General features: G+C 34.3%; 1 protein-coding gene and 1 long non-coding RNA gene across 6 annotated transcripts in view; one reads left to right on the top strand and one right to left on the bottom strand.

Annotated features, from left to right (window-relative positions):
- Nucleotides 1-23,873, top strand: part of ZNF407 (zinc finger protein 407) — a 609,391-nt gene that overhangs the window by 118,772 nt on the left and 466,746 nt on the right. The gene's annotated exons all lie outside the window — the stretch shown is intronic.
- LOC140500959 (uncharacterized) lies at nucleotides 10,724-22,801 on the bottom strand. The gene is made up of 2 exons (XR_011965990.1): nucleotides 22,758-22,801; nucleotides 10,724-10,937 (listed from the first exon to the last, which is right to left on the bottom strand). It is a non-coding gene; the product is annotated as an uncharacterized lncRNA (long non-coding RNA).

The raw sequence follows: 23,873 nt of genomic DNA, 5'->3' as shown, positions 1-23,873 counted from the left end.
CTTTCTTGAATTCTCCTAGATGTTATGAGAACTCCAGTGGAGCACTCTTGCTGTCTGCCTTTCATCCCTTGATTTTTACCATGTCTAGCATTTTCTCTTCTTAGCATCTCATTTTATCCCCAAGGTGGCGTTGGGAGGTAGGTGCTAATAACATGCCCATTTTAGAGGTGAAGAAACATTCTTAGGTGTGGTGACTTGCTCAAGTTCACACATGTACTCAGTTCCTGGGGCTGTGTTTGAAATCAGGTCTTCTGATTCCAGGGCTCTATTTGCAACATTATCTAGTTAAAGACAAGTTATAGTAGCAGTACATACTCTACTATAGTCTATGCCAGTAATGTTTCTTAACCTTGACCTAGAATCAACATAGTTGCTTTTGGTATGAAGTTAGTTTTCTCAGTCTCTGTAACCTTAGTTTTTTTTCTTTTTTTCATAAGCAGTAGGGTAGAATTTATTTCATTCTACTTTATATTTACTAAGCACTCACTGTGGGCATAGTATGTTGCTAGGTATTGAGGACACAAAGGTGTAAAAAAAAAATCCTTGCATGGTCCCTTGCCATTGAATAGCTTAACTTCTTCACAGTTTATCTGTGTAGATTAACATAAAATAAAGTGTGACAGGGCAAAGGTGAGACCCGGAAAAATTGTTCTTGAAAATTTGAGGAGGAGAAAACTTTTAGTTGAGAGGAATGATGGGACACTCAGGGAAGAAATGAATCTGAACTCTTTGAAATTCTCAAAGGTGAAGAGTTCCTTCTTTTCAGGCAGTTCAGAGTATAAAGTTTTCAAAAGCTTTTTAATTTTTGACTTCATTAAACTGTTTCATGTATATTACATTCGTATCCAAAATGAACAAATATTTATTAAATCTCTGCTCTGTGGGTCCATATCCATAGATTTATATTCCAAAGTGATGATGGTTGGATTTTCTCCAGTAGTTATTCAACTTTCAAACCTGTTTAATTTCTTTTATTACTGTAGCAGCAATAGTGGCATTCTTCCTTTTCTTCTCCATACATACTATCACACCTATATTCTATATCACAGCAATATAAAAATGTTAAAGTAAAGAAGGCAAGTCTGTAATAATCAGCTTAAGTAATGGTAAGTTCCTCATAATTATGTTCCTTTCATCTGTACGTGACATCTAGGTTCCCCTTTCTACGCTTTGTACGCTTACTTCCTGCTATTGTTACTTTGTACTGGCTACTTGTAAACTTACCATACTAACTAGAAAGGAAGTTGGGGTATAGGTATATAAGGGTGGTTTTTAAGATCCTATGATTTTGTGATTTTCTAAATTTCCATTGTTTAAGTTCCCATTACATCTGTACTTACATGGCTAGGTTATCACAAACTTTAAATACCATAGTCAGGGGTGTGAAGGATTGATTCATGAAGACATGAAGAAAGCAATGGTAGAAAGTGACTTAGGATGCCATTGCTGTAATTCAGTCAAGAAGAAATAAGGGACTAATATAGAGCCTCTACAAAAGGAAACAGGCTGTCTTGTGATGGGGTGACTTTCTCCCCATTGGAAGTATTCAGTTAGCTTTGGGAAGAGCATCTATTAGGGCTGTTATGGGAATGCGCAGTTTTACTCTTTTAATTCAGCAGAGATTTATTAAATGTCTATTATGTATAAATACTGTGGTAAGTGCTAACCATATCAAAGTGAAAAATGATACTATTGTTGATTTCAACTAGATTACAATAAGATAAGCTTGCTTATGTACTTGAGAAATTTACACATTTAACTGTAGTATGGGTAAGACTTATTAACTGCATAGCATAAGTCAGGTTGGCCTGGGAGAGTTAGAAGACAGAACTTAATGTATTTGAGAAGTAAAATGAAAGATTTTAGAAGGTGAGTTTAAAGAATGTCTCATGGAAGAGATGGCACCTAAGGTAGCCTTATAGGTAGCCAAGGATTGTGGGAGGCTGATACAAAAGAATTCCATTCAAGGTAATGGATCATGGTGTGTCCAGATATTCAGAGGTAAGAGAAAATTGGGGTACATCCAATTGTCTTGGAGATGGAGCCAGATAGCAGAAAGCTTTGAATGCTAGCCCAAGCATTTTGCATTATTTATATATTTTTGCATTTTATTTATGCTTTTGCATTTATGGGTACTGTTATTTTGTGCTTCCATTAAATTGAATTTCCTACCAGATCCATATTTTTAAAATGTCATTAATTTCTTGAAAATACCATTGTATTTTTCTTAAATAAAGTATAAGAAATAATACAAGCTCCAAATGACTTTCAGGCTTATCTCTTCTATTGAATTCAGCAATCACATATTAAAATGAAACAAACAAAATAAAATGCAAACCTTGCAAATTAGTGGAAGATGACTTTCCTTTGTTTCAACCTTTTAAAGTAAATTAATAATAGAGTTAAAAGTTAAATGTAACTGTGCATCCATTTAAATTGTGGTTCATGGTCAAATGACCCAATTCCTTTTATCATTTGGAACTAGGTCTCAAAGAGGTTACTGACTGAGGTAATGAAAGAAGAGAAAGATTCATCCATCTAGACTTCTCAGATCCCTTTCTCCTTGCCCAACGATGCCCCTTAATCTACATCCACGTAATGCTGATATTCTCTTTATGAAATTCATGTTGCACTCTTTGTTCTCACTACATGTATGGAAAAGCAAGTACTAAGTTTAATCAGATTTGTTTTGCCTAGATCATAGTCAGTCAGTGACATGGTAGGTGGTGTCCTTTCACATCTATTTTGGACTTTGAAAAATATATTTACCTCAATGCTTTCTTTGGGAAAAAAAAAATCAAGAAGATTTAAAACTCTACTTCATTATTGTTTGCAATTTAAAATCACTGTGTTTTTGTATTCACCTATTTATGGATGATTTGTGGCTATTTACTTAATGTTTTATAATTGCATACATAGATAAACTATTAGCAGAAAAATGTGGTTCCAAATATTTGCACACGGAGTCAATACTCTTTGGCCTACAGTTTAAAGAAACTATTAATATATCCTGGAAAACATAATTTTATTGGTGTAAATAAAAGAAGTATGAAATGCCCTCCTCTCCCTCTGTCCTCTCCCTCTCTCCTCTCCCTTCTCCTCCCCTCCACTCCCTTCCCTTCCCCTCCCCTCTCTGAATGTCCAAGACCATTCTTTTGGCATGCATGGATAGTGTCTTCAAAAAAAAATTACCAAAAGGGGATAGATTTTCACAGATAGTTTTTTTTTTAATCTCATCTTTTTTTAAATCTCGCAACTGACTAAATGGATAGAAAGATCATAAGATCTTACCTTGTCCCTTGTTGTTAAAACAAAAACAAAACATTTGACTTGGTAGAACAAGATACTGCCTTAAAGCTCCTCCTAATTAGGGCCTCTCTTTTGTATATATTAAAATTGTATCTGGCATATCTGACAGATATGACTTCAGGGATAGCTTTACTTGATTATATGTTGAGTATTGATACATGAAGGTGGGAGTAGGGGTGTGGGAGAGGGAAGAGGGCAGTGTATGTAAAGGCATGCAGGAAGAAGATAAGAGTTGTTGATACTGGGAAACAGCGGTCCTTGTTGGTCTTAGATGGTGAAGTAGAAATAACATATTTGGGTACTGAAAAGTGGATTTGGAATATGAAAAGAATGGGAAAAATGTTACAGGAACAAGTAAGGAAAAATGTCTTGATTTTCAAAAAGATAAGAAGAGTGAAGTTTGCTGACAAATTTTTGGACTATACTACTGAAAGGCTGATTAGTGACCATCTAGAAAAGAAAGTAATGATCATAAAAAGCTATCAGGTTATTCCAGTCTAACCCCATTTCCCATTTTGACCGTTACCAGACTAGGGAGATCATGGGAATGCTGTAGATATAGGATCATAGATTTAGAGTCCCTGAAACACAGTAAGTGCTTAATAAATGCTTTTGATTTGACTCTCGATTGGTTGGAGTTAGATCTTAGGGGCCAAACCCTAGTTCAAACCCCTTACTTTATAGATGAGGAAACTGAGGCTCAGGCAGGTTAAATAATGAACATTGTTTTTCCTCATTCCCCAGATTCTAGTACTCTGTTGTTTCCCCTTCATCTACTCCTGACCACCCTATCCCCATTCACCTTGTATTTATTTTGTGTATATTAATTGGCATATTTTCTTCATTGATAGAATGTAAACTTTTTTCTTAAATGATGCTTTATTCTTTGTATACATTATTTTTACATCCAATAGTTTTTTTAATTGAATTATTTTATTTGTTTTCAGTGTTCGACAATCACTTCCATTTCTACTCCCTCCCCTTTATTCCCCCTGCCTCCCCACTCCCCCCCTGAGACAGCATACAGTATTGTATAGGTTCTACATGTACTTTCCTATTAAATGCATGTTGCATAGAAGAATTAAAAATGAATGGGAGAAACCGTAAAACAAAACACAACATAATATAAAGGAAAGTGGTCTGTTTCTATCTGCGATCCAGTTCCATAGTTCTTTCTCTGGATGTGGAAGACGTTTTACCTCAAGAATCCACTGGAAATTTTTTAAGTCCATTTCAATGAAGTACTAAGTCTACCAGAAAACTTCCTTGCACACTGTGGTTGTTGCTGTGTACAAATTTCTCCTGGTTCTGCTCCTTTCACTCAGCATCAGTTCATATAAGTCTTTCCAGGCTTCTCTGAAGTCTTCCTGTTCATTTTTCATAGCACAATAGTATTCTATTACATTCATATATTGCAACTTGTTCAGCCATTCCCCAATTGATGGCCATCCCCTTGATTTCCAGTTTTTGGCCACCACAAAGAGAGCTGCTATAAATATTTTTGTACATGTGGGACCCAAATGTAAATTTCTTGAGAGAAGATAATATTTAACTTTTGTTTCTTTATCTGCAGTGCCTTAGCACAGTGATTGACCCATAGTTATCTTTTTTCTTTTTTTTATGTTTAGTTTTATTTTTCAAAATTTTCAAAATTTCCATAAAATTTTGGGTTCCAAATTTTCTTCCCATCTCTCCCCTCCCCCCACCCCCAAATGCTGTGTATTCTGCTTGGGAACTCTGGAATCATAGCTTATCTTTCATAGATATTTGTTGATTGATTGCCTACTCAAATAGCTATTAATTGCCAAAGGCAAGATTCAGACAAACCCACATCTTTCTGACTAAAAAATCTAGCATTCTATCAACTATGCAATATGATTCTCTTATAGGGTTGAAAAACATTTCACAAAGTCTCTCATGCTACTCTTATAGATAATGTGGAGAAATTTAGCATAGACCATGATTTCAAAAGACAGATAATGAAACATGTTTTACACTTCTTGGCAAAGATGTGATGGACTAGCCATTACGGAGTCAGAAATTCTCTCATAGCTATAGCCTGTGTTGGTTTGTTTCTCTTGATGGTGCATTTTTGTTGCAGAGGAGGGCTTCTACTAGTGGATGAGAATTGAGGGGAAGTTAAATGAGTAGTTTAACTGGGAAAAAGTACAAGGCAACTATAACCTCCCTAATGCCAGCAGGATAGTGTTGAACATTCTCTCAAGTGAGGGTCAAAGGTCTTTTGATAGACGTACTTGTGACTTTTTCCCTTGCAGAAAATGGAGGAATTCTGCATATGACTGCTAACTCCAGTTCTGCACAGGGTGAAGTTTGGTAGGGTAAGCTTTCCATGTACAAAGATTCTAATGTGACTGCTAGGAAGGCTTCAGTTATTAATAAAGCTATGTTTACATGTTTGTATGCATGTTTGAGTTTTGTAGCAAATCAATTCATTTTTATTTTCCAGAGTAAAGATGGCACTTCCAGTTACAAAGTTCTAAAAAGCAAACATCCTGATAATCATCAGAAAAAGTCATAGATACCATAAACCTGACACTATGAAATTAATTTGCAGCAGTCATGATTTAATTGACCCTACAAAAAAGACCAGGGAGGTAATAGTCCCTTGATTAAACTACATCTGGGTTATTATATTCGGTTCTGGACATCATATTTTAGAAAGGACATTGATTAGTGAGAGATTGTTCTATTTAGTGAGATGAATGTGACCAGGATAGTGAGGGGCCTCAAGACCAAGACACATGAAAATCAGTTGAAGCAACTGCTTATGTTTGGACTGATGAAGAGTTAGGGTGAACATGCTACCTCTTCAGTTACTAGAATGGTTGTCTTGTGGCCAGGGGTTTAGAATTTGTTCTTTCTAGACTCAGAGAGCAAAATTAGAAGCAGTGTTTGGAAGTGCAGAAACACAGATTTAGACTTCAAGTAGGGAAAAAACTTCCTATCCAGAAGTGGAGTTGACTTAATAACAAATAGCACTTGTAGGTTTCTCTTACTAAAATTTATCAGCAAAGTTTGAATGACCATTCATCAGGAATATTAGAAAAGGAATTTTTTTTTTCAGGTATCATTTGAACTTAGAAGACTACCGTTTCCCAACTTTGAGATTCTCTGATTCTGATTCTGTGTATGTGCAGTTACATATTTATTGCAGATGGTAAAGATCTGGCCTTAGAACTGATTTGTTAGGAACAGTGACTGGATTACTTTGGGAAATTGTGCGGTGATTTCAGTGATCACAAGCTGCTTGATGCTGTTAAAAAAAATATCTGTAACATCATATGTGTTTCTACAGTGATGATGTCACAGGGCTCAAATCATGAAATACCACATCTGGGAAGAATCAAAAAGTTACTAAGCAATAGTAAAACATATGGTGCACAAGTAGGCTATAGTGAGAAAATGGCATAAAAAGTATCCACAAACACATGAATGGAAGACAGAGAGGGGCTGTCGTGCAATATGTCTAAGGTCTGTTTCCTGGGTTCTTCTGTTTTCTTAAGTGATCTCATACACTCCCTTGGTTTAATTTGGGCAGAGGATTTACAAATCCTATATGGTTCTCATTTTTGTCTCCTGAGCCTCAGGCTGTTGGGTAGCCTCTCCATCATCATCTGGATGTGCCAGAGCCATCTCAAAATACTTCCCAGACTGAATTCAGTATCTTCTGGTCATCTAGGTTTTCAGAACTTGACACTTCATTTTCCCTTACCATGTTCAGTTAGTTGCTAGGTTTTTACCTACATTGGCCTTTTATCGATGTCTTTCTCTTGACTCCCATACTTATCACCCTAGTTCAGGCCCCAGGCACCTCTCAGATTAGGAATTAGTTAGGAATTGGCCTGGCTGATTCCACTTTCTTTGTCAGTCAGCTAGCATTTATTAAGTACTTGTTATGTAGCTCGTTCTAAGTGCCAGGGATACCAAGAAAGACAAAGACACTCCCTGCCTTCAGGTGGCTTATAGTCTAATGGAGGAGTTATTTCCCAACTCCAATCCACTTTCTACTTGGTATCTACTCGGTCAGAATGGTCTTTCTATGGCACAGGTGTGATCATCCCTCTAACTCTGTCACTGATCTTAAGAATACTTATTGATTCCCTTTTATCTCTAGGATAAATTATGAACTCATTTGTCTAGAATTTACAATCTTGTTTTGTCCTAGAGCCATCTGTATTTAGAATTACTCCTGATTGCTGTATGTTCTGGCCAAACTGGCCATCTTGCTCTTTCTCACACACCTTTCCTCTTCTCATGTGCCATTCTCTGCACATGTTGCCTCCTTTTCTTGCAATGTTCTCTCTCCTCAACTTTGCCTCTGGAAATCTCTGATTTCCAGGCTCAACTCAAGTGCTACCTTCTTCTTGAGATCTATCTTGATCTACCCAAATTCTTTTTATTATTTGTGTATAAATTTTATCCTGTCCATAACAGGCACTATTTACTTCTTTGTCCTTGTATCCCCAGCACTTGGCATTGTGTCTTGCACGTTGTGGCTGCCTAATTTATTATATTTAATATTATCTTGCCTTTCTTCCTTACTAGAAATATAGCTAGAGAAAATTACTTAACCTCTCTGATGATTAGTTTCTCATGTGTAAAACAAGATTGAAATACTTAATAAGTTGCTCTGAGGATCACACAAAATTATATGATAGCACTTTTCAATATACTATATGTGACAGCTGTTATTTCACCTTTTACTCCTTTGTAAATGTTATTTATTTATTTATTTTTGGCAGAGGGAATATCCTGAAGGGAATGGTAAATGGTTCTGTTTTACCAAGGATTGTATTTTTGCTGTTAAAACCATATAAGTGGGTGGCATGTGATGTCTCGCTTTACCTATCTATCTGTCTTTCTGTCTCTGCCTGTCTCTGCCTGTCTCTGTCTCTCTGTCTCTCTGTCTCTCTGTCTCTCTCTCTCCCCTACAGAGCATTCATGAGGGAAAATGGCTCAATTTACATGTATTTTTCAAAGGAAAGTCACCTTTGCCCTGAGAACAAACTTGAAAAATGTCAGTCTGAAAGAAATAACTATGCAAAGAGTTGTTTTCATGGTGATTATGTTCACTGGAGTCATTGAAGTTCAGGTTTTAATGTAGATCCCTTTTTTACCTACAAATCACTACTACACATTTTGGTTTTTAGGGGACTAAATTTTTGTACTTATTATTGGAATCAGTTGATTTATTTTCATAAATATACACTTGCAGACCTTAAACTATCATAAATCTTTTAAATAAATCTTTGCTTTGCTGTATAGGCATTTCTGTGTTGTTTGCTATGCACAGTTTTAATATGAGATTTTAAAAAATTTTACACATAAACGTGTTAAGATATGTAATATACCTGTTTTATAGATAATGTATCAGAAATTAATTTGGTCAGAGCTCTTTAAGATTGGGGAGAGGTTGGAAAATTTACTAATTTGATATTGGTGGGAAGACCGCTATTATAGAAACTGGCAGTTTCTGTTAAAACCCTGGAGAAAACAGGCAGAAACTCTTGCAGGGAAGTGTAAGATGTATAGTGAGTCAGAACTCTTGTATTAGTCTTGTAGTTCCTGCCTTACTAATCTTTTTTTCTAGTTCATTATTCATACCTCTTCTTAAGATAACAAGAAAGTTAGGTATTTTTACATTTGAGAAATGCTAAAGTAACTCATATGACTTGATGGGGACAGCTTTTTTTCTTAGGTTTTCATAGAAACCTAGAGGCATAGCTCACTACATTTCTCAGAACTTTCTATATTAAAGTACTTTTTCCTCCTGAGAGGAAAAGTATTTTAAAATAGTACAGAAGGAATATCTTGAGAATAGTAGAAATCTGATAACTCAGCAATGTAATCATTAACATTTAAGATTTAAAGTAGATAATTCAGTATTAATTTCTTAGTGATGTTTCAGTGAATTCTAACGGACAGGTACCCAAATACTTAAAAAAAAACTTCAAACTTTTGATAATATACTCAGTTGGATATATGTGGTGTTTGTTAAATGTTATTTTATGTTTCTCTGTATGTTACGAGGTACATATAATATATACCCTGAGTATAATATGATTTCCCACAATTTAAAGTTTTGAATTCTATATATTAATGTTTCTGTATTGTCAATCTAATTGTTTTTGCTTTTAGTATTAATTAGGCCTTGGCTAATGTTGTATATTTTAAACCATATGTTTACAAACTTACACATGAATTTGTGTGTGTATATAAATATATATACACATATATATATAGCCACAAATATTCACTGATAAATCCATATACTCACATACACATAGAGAGATCTTGCTTTTTGTCTTGGAGAAATAGTCCATTAAAAAGGACTTATATCCACAACAAGATATTTCTGTATTTCCTGTCAGATTGGAAATTTCCCTCCATTATAGAAAAATACTACTGCCAGATTAAATAAAGTTACAAATTTTCCATTTTTTAAAGATTAAAAATGGATTTTTTAATAGATTGTATTCTTAGAAAAATTCAGTAAAGTCATGTCTAATAAGTTAGCCTATTCTATAAGGAAATTTGCCTTACTTCCAAAACCCAAACATATCTAAATAGATGGTTTCAGAATACAACCACTTTATAGAAAATTTCAGGTTATGGAAAATCATTTGAAGAGAAGCAACTGCTTATGTTTATGCTTACTTAAAGACTTATGGCATTAACTAAATTAGTAAGGTATGAAAAGTATGAAATATATTGTGTTTATAATAATGCATTGGAACCACATGACCATGTAAGTTTGTGAAAGTCGGGCTTAAATACTCTCAAAAGAGATAGCAGATAGGAGAGATTATATCATCCGTTATGATTTAAACCTTTGACATTTATAATATTCAGGACATAATACTTCTGACAAATATAGACTTCATGGGGGCTGGAATAATGTCTTCATTCTCCTTAAATCTCTCCTTAGTAACTAGCACATTGTTCTGCAGATAGGCACTTAATAAATGTTGGTTTAATTGAATTAATAAATAACTATTAATTTATTAAATAAGAGAAAGCTTGTCATAGTGGATAAGAATGCTATACTTCTAGCCAAAAGACATGAATTCAAATCTTGCCTCTAGTACTTACTGCTTTTATGAATATAAATAGGTTTCATCCTCTCTCAGACTCTTATTTCCTCATCTGTAACATGGGAATGGTAATATTTGGTAATACTGTTTTTCTCACAGGGAATTGTTTCTTTTGTTGTTGCTGCTGCTGGCTGTTGTTTGTTGTTGTTGTTGGTGGTGGTATGTGTATGTAAAGGATTTTGTAAATCTGAATGGCATTATATGTATCAGTTATCAGGGATAGGGATAGGGACTAGTGCTGTCATTTCGTTAATATAGATTCCTATTGAAAACACTAACAAACAACAAAACAAAACTACTGCTTTCAATACAGATTAGCACCTTTTCTGGAACTCATGGTGTTAGAGAGTTGTCTTGAGAGCTAAGAGGTTCAGTGACTTGCCCAGGGTCATAGATCCAGTATGTATGAGAGGTACGACTTGAACCTGGGGCTTCTTGACACCAAGGCCTATCTTCTGTCCGTTCTGCCAAGCTCTCTGAGGATTTGTTATCACTAATCTTCTGTGACAGACACTGGAGAAATGGCACAGGAAAGAGAAATACTTTTTTAAAAATCTATGGCCTTCATATAGCAATACTTGGTTCTACAACTGTTAAAAATCCAAAGTCTCATCAAAACTTTCCCTCTGTTCAGATTGAGCGTCACTTGGATATCCATCATCAGAAAATCAAGAGGTTAATGAACTGGGAACTTCCTCAGTGGTGGAGAAGTTAATGTTTCATCTTTTCCTTTTAATGATTTTTTTGAAATGATAGCTCAAGTATATGTAGACCCTTAGAGGATGGTGTTTCTAGTTCAAGTAGGTTTTTAAAAGTGCTTTGAGTTTGATAGAATGAGAGCTGTTTAATGCTAAAATAAAAGTACATGATTTTTTGTAGCCTGTAGTTGTCTAAGATTGACTTTGCCTTGGAGCTTACCCAATTGTGTTTTGTTTTTGGAAGTAATAGGTGAATTTTTTTTTCCTATGGCAAAAGCTCACCTATTTAAAACATGACTATTGTATTATTATATAAATTGTTTGTTTTGGTGTTTCAAGTTATGGGTCCTCCTATTTTGCCTTTACTAATAGTTTTCTTTAAATAAGATTGAAAAAAAATATTGTTTGATCAGTATAACTTCCCCATGGAAGTCTGGTTTTACCTTTTACAAGTGAAACTCCATGTTCCAATATATCCTAATTCTCCTTGGCTCTTAGCAAAACAACCCTAAACTGTATTGGATAGACCAACATTATAATAAGCATTCTTATAACTTTCATGTTTGTCAATAGTGTGATCACATTATCGCTTTTATGTAGGAAGTTTGGAAATAGTATTAAAGAAATGAATGATGGATTCCTTTACAGATGCCTGAGTATACATACAGAGCTAGGTATCTTTTTTTCAGGGTTATTTGGGTAGTTGGTATTGGTGTGACCTCACTAAAACTAATAGTTTAGCGTTCCAAAAGTGTAATCGTGACCAGGTGTGTGAGGTCAAGGTAGAAAGTATAGTTTATTGGATACTGTGTTCTAATAGCATACAAGAAATCAGTGACAATGAGAGTCATCAGCAGAAGGGCACTTTGGAAAGCAAGAGATGGAAAAAAATGTGCAGCACTGCAAATTTTGAGGTTGTAAGATATTCATAAGTATCAGGGACTCTGGACTTAACTCTTTGATTTAATTTTTTTTTTATTGTGCACATTTGAAAAAATTAAGAACATACTTCATGGCTTATTACATTTTATTTTCCTTAAAGAAATCAGATTATTTTAAAATAAGAAGTTATCAGAGCTGAGCAACAACTAACATTTAGATATTATTCACTGCTGGATAGTGTATATAGAGAGGCAGGCTGTATCTTAATAGATTATCAGCAAGGCTTTTATTTTCCAGTGTTTTCTATCAGAAGCACACTTTTCAAGTGAATTTTAAGATCATGATTATGTGGTGGTGTTTCCCTCCCCCCAATGCTATTCTCATTTTAAAGGCACAGCTATCAATGTTCTATTTACTTTGTCTCTCTCATGTGTGAATGAATGAATGAATGGCATTTGTAGAACACACAAACTATTCTTGCTTCAATATAGCATTTATGATTTATGGCCAACATGTAGCCCTGATTCTATTGAGAATGATCCGTATTGTCTTTGTGTACTAACTCAGTGCAGAAGCACTTGTCTATTTTGAGCTAAACCAGACCTCTTGTAAAAAGAATCAAATTATTTCATCATGTTGAAAATGAAAAGCTATAATTACTTGTAATTAGGCTTCAGAATTTTTGAAAATTGAGGAATTCTTTTCCAGAGGTTTAAGATCACTCCAAATCAGTACCTTTGGAAAATAGGAAATAATTTTCTGTTCAATTTGAAATTGATTTAATTTATGTCTTTGACAGCTATTTTGCTTTGATATTTTGGTTGGGGAAATCATTGAACTATGGTGATTAATGCTATAATGTTTTCTGTGATACTATATATTGGGTTCAAAACTTATTCTATTGCTTTAAACCAGTTTGAGTAAGTTTGTCTAGATCATAAAATAATGTAAGAAATAATTATTTGGGAGCACTCTGATTAATAGTACATAAGATTTTTCCCTATTGACTTTTCAGAAGTTTTTAGGCCTCTTTATTTTTCATTCCAGGTCTAATTCCTGTACCTACATGATGTGTTCATGTAACTGTCAGTTTTAAAATTGCCTTACAAGGAAACATCTTAAGAGGACAAAAACTTTTTATTAAAAGAATACCAGTTCAAAATGTAAATAATAAAGAAAGCAACTTAGTGATACTTATAAAATATCATATTATACACTATTTAAAAATGTTTTTGATTAAATTATGTCTCATTGTTAATTATTAGTATTGAGCATCTAAAATTTTATTTCTTTTTCTTGAACAATTTAAATGGGGAGAGGGAAGATTTTGTGGCTTAGAATGATAATGATAATAAGGTCTAAATAGATGTATACTATATGGTCATACAATGTGTGTTTCTGAAAATTAAAGAATCTAAATTACAGTTATGTGTAATAGAATTTTTGGAAATCAAGCAACAGTTTAATGCGTTAAGGTAATTCCATTTAAAGGAAATCTTTGATAGCTCCTTGGCAAGTTAAAGAATCTTTTAGTGACATGAGTGATCAGTTTCGCATTTTTATATTCCTTATTGTTATTTAAAAAAGCAGTACATTTGGAATCAGAAGACTTTTGTTTGAGTTTGTATTCTTTACTTACCAGTTTGGGAAAATAATTTAACATTTTTGGGCCTCAGAGTCTACATTAATATATAATGTTTGCCTTACCTTTCTCCCAGGGTTGTTGTGGGTATCCAAAGAAAGCAGTATATAAAATGTGAAGTGCATATCATAGTTATTTAAAATAGTCCTCCTTGTAATTATAATTCCCATGTATAAACATGGCTGAGAAATATACTGAATAGATAGTGTGATTAATAATCAGATGATTTTTTAACTACTTCTATGATATTTAAGGTGTGTACTAATATGAGTTATTGGTTATTTTCTGTCATTATTTATCATAAATATTTTACCCAAAAATTGATTATTGCATTGTGTCATTAAAATTAAAGATTTCCATGTGTCCTTCAACTCTCTAATCCCTCCCATTTAAGACCAATACTGTATTTTTTTGTTTTGCAGTTTCCATAACTATAAGAATTTCTGTGGCTTTCCCACTTCTGGTTTTATATCATAATTTGTCCTATCAAACGATTCAACTGGTATATTAACTCCTTGAACATGTAAAGTCTACTGGATTGCCACTTAGTTTCTGCTGATTGCTTCATTATGGCACAGACTTGACCCTAGTTTCTCTAGGCTGATGCCAGCAGAGCTCAGGTTCTGACAGACACTATCAAGCTGGAGAGGTGTAGAGTATGGAACTGTTCATATAAATTGTCAATAGTTTGAAATGGAATTGCATGATCAGGAAATAAAAAAAAAATTCTGATTATAAACTCAGCTTTTGTAATCAGAAAAATTCGTAGTCATAATTTGGGGTAGAAACCAGTATTTCTTTGTGCAGGCATGCTCCATCTAACATTTTATCAGTATTCCAGATCAAATTGTACCTACAAAAACATTACAACTCAAAAAACATTATTGGAACTGGGGTGGGGATATTTACTGCCAGAAGAGCAATACAGGGATATTTGTTCCTGGATAGAGGGTAAGACATGCATTACTTCAACTCAAGAGCAATCTGGATTGGGTAATTCTGTGAGGCTAGCTACAGAGGAGAGAAGTCTGGTTGAGACTGAATTGAGTGGAGTATTAAGATGTGGGGATTCTGGTCTTACTGGATCTTGGATGAAGGATCATTAAACTGGTTACTCTATGATGATTTCATGATGTCAGGGTGAAGTCTGATATTGTTAGTAATGTATTGCGAAATAACTTTAGTTAGCAACATCATGCCAGTCATGACTGTATGACAGTACTAATCTGTACTAATGAAAAAAAATATGGGTCAGTGTATTACTGTGACCTCAGGAGGAAGAATTGATAAATGTTCACGAGCTAGGAATGAAGAAACCTCTACATAGTGATCTATTTCCTTAGAGGAACTTCATCTAGTGGGTCATAGGTGTCTGTGGCTGTGGTTTAAATGAAGAGTAAGGCAGTTCTCAAGTAATTGCACGTGACTGTACTTCATAGTATGGGACAGATTTGACTTCTGCCATCGGTATTATATGAAAACCTGCTTCTTTATTGTAAAATACAATGACTCCTCAGTCCTCATCCACCTGAGATTTCTGAAGTTTTTCACACTGTTAATACTGATATCAAGCCTAAATTTGCCTTTTGCAGCTTCCACTTCTTCTTCCTAATTTGGCTAAGTCTAAGGTATCTATTTCTTCTTATATGTAGTTTCATAGACTTCTTAACTGTAAAACCCAATGACTTCTTGGTCTTGTCTCCAGAGGTCTCTGAAATATTTAACAGTTGTCACAGAATCACAGAATTTTAGAGTTGAACCCAATGACTTCTGAAATCTCTTCCAACTCTAAAAGGAATCATTAACTACAGTCTCCCCAACAAGTATTCATCCAGCCTCTATATTAAGATTTTCAGTGAAGGTCGGGGACCCTATCACTTCCAGAGTCAACAAACATTTATTGAGGCAACTAGTGGTACAGTAGATGGACATAGAGTCTGGAAGACTTAAATTCAAATCCAGCCTTAGGTACTTACTAGCTCTGTGTCCCTGAGTAAGTAACTTAACCTCTTCCTTAACTATAAGATGGGGATAATAGTAGTACCCACTTCCCAGGGTTGTTGGAAGAATTAAGTGAGATAAAACAGTTAGCACAGTGCCTGACATGTAGTAAGTGCCTAATACATGTGTAAGAGCTTATTGTATACTTGGCATTGTGCTAAATGATGGGATTAATATATGTAATAAAGGTAAATCAGTGTCTGCCCTCAAGAAGCTTATGTTCTAATGGGGCTAATAATAGGTAAAAGGAAGCTGAAAAGGAGGCACCCAGTGTTGGGGTCTTTGTAGAGAAAGCCTAAGAGAGTCAGGAGGCATCTTGGAGTGGAATGAAGACATGGCTGAACCAGGGGACCTCCTTAAATTGGAGGTTCTTGTAGGAGAGAAGAGGAGGCCACATAGTTGGAGGAGTACTTCCAGGTATGGATTGAGCTTCTAGGGCAGAAAGGTTTCTGGGGCATTGTATATAAAGTCTGTGAGAGTCAGGAGTACACTTTAAAGAGGGATGAAGATAGTTGGGACCCATTCTACTTTTTCATAGTTCTAATTGTTAGGAATGTTTTCCTGATACTAAGCCTAAATTTGTCTCTCTAAATTCTACCCATTGCTCCTAATTCTGACTTGAGGCTAACCAGAGAAAAATGATAGCCACTGCACTCTCTAAAGATAGTCACTATGTCACCCTTTCATCTTCTCTTCTCCAGGCCAAACTCATCCAGTTCTTTTTCCTGATCCTCATTTAATGTGAACTCATGCAACTTAAAGATTTTGCTTTTCCTCCTCTGGAGGAAACTTGCCAATATCCTTCTTGAACTGTTAGTTTATTCCTTGTAAGTTCACCTTTTTCCTTTAGCTTCAGAGATACCACATTCCTGGATTTTTTTTAGACTCTTTTAATTGTACTTTCCCTGTTTCTCTGGGTCTTTGTATTTTTTCCAATACCTTACACAGATCTTCCTTCAAAGTTCTTTTCATGGTTGTCATCTTTGCTCATGATCACCTTTATTATTCTTATGATTTCAAATATAACCTCTCTGCTGATGAGTCCCCAAAATGTGTTTACAACCATAACCTCTCTTTGGAACTCCTATCTTAAGTTGTTTTTAAGACATTACCACTTGGCTATCCTCTAGGCACTGTCAGGGGCAACATAATTTGCTCTTTTTGAAAACTCTAACTCCATTTGAATCTCTATGTACAGCACTGTTGGCATCTGCTTCCATCTTTCTATCACCACTACCTTATTACCAGTTCTATGACTTTGGAGAAGTCACTTAACTTTTCTAGTCTTCAGTTTCCTCAATAATTGTTGAATTGACAAATAATCTCTCATATCCCTTCCAGTATTAAGTCTTATGTTAATGTTTGGGTATTTAAGGAGGACTAGGACCTGTGTTGTGAGGGCTTGCTGAGTCTTTTCCAGGGCTGCTCATCTTCCTTTGGTATCTACGTGGCACTCAACACTGACCTGTGGCTCCAAGAATTCTGTGCTCAGACAAATGTAAACAACCTCAGCAGATGGGCCAAAGCCATCAGTGAATTAGGGGAGTGACACTTCCAAGGACATGAAGACGTCCCCCAGCAGAGTGGGCAGATAAGAACAATTTGTTCCAGTAGCCGTGAAGGTGCTAAAGCAGGCACTGTGGAGGGCTTAGTGCTTGGTTAGACATCAGACTCCAATGTCAGCACTGCCTCCCAGGCCATTGCCAGCCATCTTGTCTTACCATTGGACTTCCATGACTGGAGAAAAATATCAAGACATCACCCTCTGATGTCATTGATCTCTTTGAAAACGAAGGACAAACAAATGACAGTGAGCTATTGGAGCAGCCTCTTAATGGGTCTTTCTGCCTCCATAATTTCCCTGCTCCATTTTTAACCCTCAGCTGGGGCCTGGCTAATCTTACCTATATTTAGATCAGTTTTTGTCACTTCTTTTTCCAAAACCTTTCAGTGGATTCCTAAAATTTAGGTGCTTTAGCTTAGCATTCAAGGCCCTTCTTAATTTGGCATTATTCTGCCTTGTCTCATATTACCCTCCTTCCCATATTCTTCTCATAGTGATTATGCCTTTTGTGCACCCTGTACTTTGATCCCTTTTTACCGTTGCTCACACTGTTTATTGCTTATGCCTGTAATAAATGCCCCATTCCCCCAACCCTCCAAAATGGCATTCCCATCCCTCTTTTCTATGCCAGCTTGGTTGTAACCTCCTTAGTGCAACTCTCTAAGATCTTCACAGTCAGAAATGATGCATTAATAAATAACAACATTGGCATTTGCCTTAAAACCCTGACATATACTTATTATTGTTCTTTGTGTATGTATCATATTCTTAGATTGAGGCTTTTGAGGCTAGAAATTTTGTTATATCTGAAATTTTAGTATCTTTTAGTACTTAAAATAGTGTTCTGTTTATAATAGGGGCTTAATAAATGTTTGTTCATTTCAGTTTACTAGAATTGATCTATATGAAACTCGGTTCTGGTCCAGAACATGATTAATCACAGCACTGGGTGAACTTTGCTCATGCCTAGAACAGAAGCTAAATATAAATGGAGAGTGGATTTGGGAAGCATTGCTTTTAGGATATGGCACAAGTTATTATTGTAACTTAAAAACATGCTTTCATTACTACTATTTGTCTCAGCTCTATATGAGATATGGTGATTTTTATTAATGTGTACAGAAAAATTGATATTGTTGTTCATATATTCTTAATTTGAAGTTATATTGGATCAGTGAATGAATAAGTAGAAATTTTGATGAGTCAAAGCATTCATTCTAACCTAGGTAGGTATTTTAAGTAAGTCAACATTTTAAATCCTCCAGTGAATTCCTTTATAGAAATGTTCATTTGGCTTCTGTCACATCCCACATACTATCTTTTGTAATGTTTATCTTATATGTATTGCCTATAAGTTACCATCATCAAAAAGAAGTGGATTTTTTTATCAGAAAGTTTTTATTTATCAGAAAGAACTTGTTATTTATTGAGACCATGGGGTGATAGTTAAGCTGCCAGAGTGGCACTGATATCCTTCACAACGAAATTGATATAACAAGATACACTACTTGAGCATGTTGAGAAGATTTTTTTATGGGATATTGATGGGAAAATACAATCAAAGGACTGGAACCTAAATTGGTAGAGACGGACTTTTCAAAGTCTTGAAGAAAAATGTTATATGTCGTTTTGAGAGTTTATGCTACTTAGTACACTAGAGGGTACACATAGTGAGCCGTAGTGATTTTTAAGGATGCCAAGTCACTCTAATGTTATTTAGTAGTCCATGACATCCAAGAGGGTAGCAAGTTATATATGTTTAACTTGTGAGGAACTGTGACATTATATAACATCTTAAGCAGTGAGATAATTCATAGTACTGTTAAAGCCAAGTCTCAGAATATGTCTGTAAATTAATGTTAATGGTCAGTATGACTCAAAAAAATTTTAGATTTGCAATTGACTATAAGATTGAACTTATACCCATTTATTACAAAGTCAATAGTCAGCTTAAAAATTAAAAATGTTAATAATTATTAGGTTTTCAAAGTAAAGTACTAATGTTATGACCCATCTAACATCATGCAGTTACAAAAATGCCAAGAAAATGATTTTTCTAACTTATATTTATAGTCAGTAGATGGCTTATTCCCTCATCTAACTACTTATGTATCTGTGAACTGTTAATTAATACTTTTGTAGTAATTATAGAATACTTTACATATACATAATTCTTCTGAATTTTAAAAGATCAGGATTTTTAAAATTAATTTAAAAGGATAATAGAACTGACCTGCACTTTCATTAATTCTTTTAAAAAGAGGTATTTTTTTAGATCATTAAAACTTTTAACATTTTGATTGTGTAGAATGAGAAGACAGTTAACTTATGACTTTCCCCTCTTTTTCAATTTTTTCTTTTAATTTGGATCATTGGATCATAGATATATCCAATGAGGACATTTTTTTTCATATATAAGTGAGTGACTGTGAGGATAGAACTAATATGAGCTTATGTCTTAGTTGTTTTTCATTCATTTATTTATTTTTTTCCTCTGTGAAACTTTGTACTATATGCAGAAATGCAATGAAAGGATAGAAGAATTTTCAAAATGCATTCACTCTAAGAAGTAGGTTTGGGAAACATACAAGTATTCTGCTCAGTATTATTGTATTCAGGTATATACTACAGATTCATTTGAAGTTTATCAAGACACCAAGGTTTATGAATTTCTTCATGCTCAATAATAGCCCAGAAAGCAACAGGGAAAAAAAATAACAATTTTTAAAAGTGGCAAAGGGCACAGTGGGGCTGGGTATATGGGCGGTAGTAGTGGCAGTGTGGGGAAGGGTTAAAATAAGGAAGAAAATTCATGTTTGAAGCATTTTTTTCAAATTATCAAATACGCCCAAATATTGATATTACTTAAAAATATACTTGTTCTAATTACAATCATGTTTCACAGATTCTTATTTTATTCTTTTTTTCAAAAGTCTTAATATAGTTTTGTTAATATTTTCTAGAATTCATATATGGCACATAACTAGCATGGAAGTTGATACCAAACTATGCCTCATTTCCTGAACATTATTAATGCGTGGGAACAGGGACTTATGGTTATGATTAAAACTATTAAATTAAGTTTCTCAAGTGAAGTAATCCAAACACGTTAATTTTATAACCATGTTAGTATTCTCTGTTGGCTATGCATGTCCTTGATATAGCCCATTCTTTTGATAAAACAGAAAGAAATGAGAGACTTTCTCCATATCCCATTTATTTCCTACAGTGTTATAGACAAAACAAAAAATGTTGCTAGATCAAAATTATTCAATTTGTTCACTTCATTGTATTTTGTTCTGTTGTTTTCCATGGAAATTCTTATTTACATAGTAATACCTTATTCTTTACATTTAAATATCCTTACAGTATTTTTCAGTGAAGTTCATCCAAACTATTACAGTTTGGATGTTTTTCAGAACACAGATGTACATCTTTTAATATAACACATTTGCTCTTTAAATGTGTGCCAGTCAGAATTTTAAAAATTGAATTACTTTTTAAATACTCTAGATGAGCTAAACTTTTAGAAGTGTCCTATTATGAATCCTTTGGATTAAAAAAAAGCTTCTTATAAAGCAAATAGTCCCTTCTGTTTAAATCCAGTTTTTCTTATTTAAGTTTTCCCCAATTGAGGTATCTACAGTTAACAATATTTTTAGCATGTATAATTTACTTAAGAATTTTGAACATTTAATGTTATTGCTACAATATATGGTTTTTAACCTGTTGAAAGAGATATTATATAACCGTTGCAATGATACAGAAAATCTGTTGCTTCCTTCCATTATATCACATAATTTTCATGAAGCCAACTCATTAAAGTAGATAGGAAATGGGAGGTGGTGCTAGTAGTAGTGCTAAGTAATTTTTTACAATTAGGTAGGATGTCAGGAATTATTTTGATCCTATGTGTATGTGACATTATAATGTTATATAATATATGACATATGCTGTTTTATCTAACATATTTTGATAATTGGATCTTAGGTAGTCAAATATTTGTGATATTATTTTAAATGTTTTCTGGGGCATTAGTCCTAGAGTTAAAAGGATTTCAAAATAATTGTCTACTATGACCTATTTAATCTGAGTTGATTGTCTTCAACTTGAATATTTGTGTTTATTGAGGTCTGCAATTTGAAACTGTTTTGCAGATGATAGTATCTTTAGATGATGCACTTTGGCGAGGTGCTGTATTATTTTATAACAGAATTTCATCTCAGGTACTGTGATATGGAAGCCTATACTTAAGAGCTAGAAGTAGCTCTGTCAACTTTTAAATTGGAAAACTTCAGCAGTTTGCCTGTTTATCTTTGTATTTGTGTGGAAACAATCACTTTTAAAGTAATGCATACTGTTTTCAGAATTTTTGGTAGAGCTAGTGAATGCAGAATGAGGACTACATTCTTTATCCTGTATCATCATATCACAGTTAGGGGGTCCTCATATGTCATGTTTTGTTCTGAAAGTGCATACTGCATTTCATTTTTGGGAACAAACAAGGCTAATGATTTGGTAATAAAATTTTTTTCTGTAATGTGTTGTATGTGTATGACAATGTCTCAGAAAGGCTAGATTCTAATTCTGATGCTTCCGTTTTCTAGCCACTTAATTGTGTGACACTGCAGAAGATAATTAACTTCTTTGATCTTAAATTGCCTGTAATTCATTCATTGGGACTCACATAAGCATATAAACTTTCAGAGTCAGAAGGAATTTCAGTGGGAAGTTTAGTCTAATCCACACCAGAAAAAAAAATAGTCCCTTCTACCACTTAGTCCTGGAGGGGGAACCTTCTACCCCAAAGACACCTTATTCCACTGTTGAATAGTTCTAATGGATAAGAAGCTTTTTTTTTTTTTTTAAGATCTTCAGCCCTATATTTGCCTTTACTCAGATTCTGTACTCATTACCCATTACTCAGATTCTGTACTCAGAGATAAGGCAGAAATAATTTAATCCTTCTTCCAATAACAGACCTTTTAGAACTTTAAGATACCTCTTACGCCCTTGTCTCTTTTTCCCCTTCCTTCCCTACTCTTTGGGTCCTCTCTTTTTCTTGCTAGTCACCTTAGGCTCTTCAGATGAACCTCTTATGGGATGAACTCTAGGCCCTTCAGCAATTTAATTCTGTAGATGCCTTCCAGTCTTTCCTAAAATGTAGCCCTCAGAACTTAGTAGTCCAGATATAGTCTGAACAGCAGTCTACAGTGGTATCCTTATTTCTGGATCGAAACTCTTTTAAATCTGCCTAAGGTTAATTTTTTTTTTTTTTGCTACAGTGTTACACTGGGATAATAATACATTATTGTAGTTGCTATTAAATTGTAATATTACTATATTACTCTGGGAATGGTTATCCATTATTGCCAATTTTTTTTTAGTTAAAGAGGTTGGTTAAGTTCTGATGTTGACATATGGCTGTTTACAGGATGTAGGGAGGAGGTGCTGGGGTGTAGGACAAACTTTGGAAGGCTTCAGATAGTATTATGGGGTCTGTATAGAACGGAGTAGTTCTGTAAAAAAGAGAGGAAGTAAGTTACCTGTCCTGATTTTTGCCTGTCATGTTCATCTTTGCCTAGACTAGTAGAGCAAAGCAAATACAATTGTCATTGTTACAAGGCTGTTAACTACTTGTGGTTTGTCTTCTATGACTTCACAAGACAAGCAGTCATTGGATGTGCTTAAAAATTTTTTTTTAAATGAGCGCATAGAAATGCAAATTGTGTAGAAAAACCAAACTGAAGCAATCTTTTAAAAAATCTGGACCTTTGATTTCTTTTCTTTAAGGTACTTCTTGTATGGAAATTCTTTCTATTGATGCACTTTAATAACTCATTTCTATCTTGCAGTTTAAAGGTTTGTTTGGAGGGCACTGAGAGACAAGAATTGATCTCCCAAGCTTCCTGATTCCAAAGTTGACCCTCTGTTATCCATTCTTTATGACACCGTGTTTCCCAAACTGCTTTTTATCTGAAGAAAAATTTATACCATAATGCAAAATTAGAAAAGAATAATTGAACTACATGGAATTTAAAGATCTTAAAAAAAATCACATTAGAAATATTTTAGACATTTGGCCGTTGAGTAAAAGAGAAAACAATTAAGGCTAATGTTTTCTCAGCATGATCAGTTTTCTATAGCCTTTCTACTTTATGTGGATAGATTTTTAACTTCCCTTTTTATCCGCTATGGAATTTGATTAGATATTATGTTTTATAAAATAGTAAAAATGGTGAGCAAAAGAATACCTTTTGGGCTCATGAATTTCTACTACTAATATAAAAATGTCATTCTGTTGATCATTAAGTAAAATATGACATAAATGTACATGCAGACTATCTGGGCATCCTAATAAGCTTCCCCTAAACAATGCCAGAAACTTAAAGAGTACTGTCCTCTTATTTATACAGAGGTAGAAACTGAGTTCCAGGGAAATAAAATAACTTGGCCAATTTTAACCCAAATCATTTGATTTCAAATTCTCTGCCTCACTGAGGAAAAACACCCAGAAGTTTTAGTCACTCATAATTCTTTTTCATTCAAGTGACAGGAATTTTTGTCTTGGTCTAGTGTCACATAAAAGTGGGGCTATGGGGCAGCTCTAGTACAAGAGAAAGAAAATACTTTACAAGCTCCTTTGACTTAGGTAGATTTCC

This window comes from Notamacropus eugenii, chromosome 4, assembly GCF_028372415.1.
Source record: "Notamacropus eugenii isolate mMacEug1 chromosome 4, mMacEug1.pri_v2, whole genome shotgun sequence".
NCBI lineage: Eukaryota > Metazoa > Chordata > Mammalia > Diprotodontia > Macropodidae > Notamacropus > Notamacropus eugenii.
Note: the sequence above shows the minus strand (reverse complement) of the source record. Positions and strands in the feature narration are given on the sequence as shown.